The following is a 1,647-nucleotide window of genomic DNA, read 5'->3' as shown; positions in this document are numbered from 1 at the left end:
AGGGCGTCGATTGAGGGTGTTGGTAATTTTTCAGTTTTTGTTCTTGTTTGTTTGCTTGTGTGTTTGCTGCCAGTTCCCGTGCCTATTTTGCGCGCTCCATTTCTTTCGCCGTTTTTATTTTTGGTTGGCTCTGCGTTTGCGGCTGACTTTTATATGGACGTTTTTCCGGGCGCTGAGTGTTTTCATCCGTGTCTCGTCTTCTTTGCTGCGCCCACCCCGCCGCCGTCAGGGTGTGGCCGGGCGACGTGCTCGTGCATGCAGTTGCCCCCACCGCACCCTTGCCTGCGGCTGCATGTGTGTGTGTGTGTGCGGTAATGGCCTGCGCACAGTGGGGGATTGGTGGCTGCGGGTGTGCGGCGGCGTTGCCCACTTCTTGCTGTCGGTGGTCGGTGCGAGTGTGGGGGTGGTGCGCGCCGCCGTCTCCATCGTTTGTTTGTTTGCTTGTTTGTGCCCACGCCCGCGTGTGTGCTGCTGCAGTGCGCGGCAACTGCCTGCACCTGCGCTGGGCAGCTGCGTTGGTGCGTTTCTCACGTTGCCCCTGGTGAAGTCGCGGGCCGCCTTGCCGTGGTGCCGGGGCTCGGTGCCTTGAGGAGGGGGGAAGCCAGTAGCCGGCAGTTGGTGCCTTCGATTTGCTGTTGGTTGATGGTGGCGTCGGCCGGGCTTTGCGTGGCGCCGTGCTAAGGAGGCCCGGAAGGAGTGTGGTGGATTTACCACACAACAGCTGCAGATGCCGACGGTGCGCGGCGCTGTGACACCGCTGCCAGCGACGTGTGGCGATGGCACTCAGCCGGTGCTGAGTCGCGTGGTTTTAACGCCGCGGGTGCCGAGGATGGGTGGCAGCAGTGAAACAAATTGGCGGTGTTCCTCTTCGTTGTGCGCCGTTGGCGTAGTTTGCTGGTGGCGCATATCTTTTCCATATTTTGTCTCCGGTGTGTGCGCAAACGTTGTTCTGTCTCTGTGCGTGTGTGGCAAATGAGGGCAAGCGGGAAATGGTGTGGCGGCGGCACAGGGGCCGTGTGGGCGGCGGGGCAGAAGCGGGGAGGGAGCGCAGGAGGGTCTCGTTTGGGTCCCTCTCCCCGCACCGCTGCCGTCGTTGTGGCTTGGGTTTTGGTTTAGCTTGTTGTGCTGATTGTTTTCGCGGCGTGCGTGGATGTGGCGTGCTTTTGTTGTTCCTCGCCGTGTTATTTTCCACGTTTTTCCTGAGAGTCATTGTGCTGCGGGAGAAGAAGAGGGAGGGGAGAAGGGCGTTGCACTGCTGCTGCGGGGAGGGAACTGTGATGCACGTGTGTGGGAGTCTGCTGGTCCTCTGCCTTGGGCGCCGCAGGAGCGGAGGAGGAGGCGAGGCACGGGGTGCGCCGAAGGTGCGAAGCGACAGCGGGCGCTCCTGCGGCGCTCTGCGAGTCCTTCTTTGGGGCCTGCGCCCCCACGCAGCGCGAGGTGTGCGTCAACGCGGGGAGGGCAGCCGCGCCTGCGCTGCTCACTCGTTGGGGCGCTGGTTTGCCCATGCATCTGCAGTGAACAACGCGGACCACGCAGACTTGTTTGTTTTTGTTTGCCTGACGCCTGTGTGGGGGTGGGGCCGTCTTGGCGTTGCACCTCTCTTTCCCTCACTTTGTCTCCACCCCGCAAACACAGACGGTAGACACA

General features: G+C 61.7%; 2 annotated features.

Moving 5' to 3' along the window:
* Window positions 1–43: 43 nt before the first annotated feature.
* Window positions 44–66: a microsatellite.
* Window positions 67–427: 361 nt separating this feature from the next.
* Window positions 428–449: a microsatellite.
* Between the last annotated feature and the right edge of the window lie 1,198 nt (window positions 450–1,647).

This window comes from Trypanosoma rangeli (genome assembly GCF_003719475.1).
Source record: "Trypanosoma rangeli strain AM80 chromosome Unknown Tra_15.4_contig_00623, whole genome shotgun sequence".
Lineage (NCBI taxonomy): Eukaryota > Euglenozoa > Kinetoplastea > Trypanosomatida > Trypanosomatidae > Trypanosoma > Trypanosoma rangeli.
The sequence above is the reverse complement of the archived record's forward strand: the minus strand, read 5'-3'. Positions and strand labels throughout refer to the sequence as shown.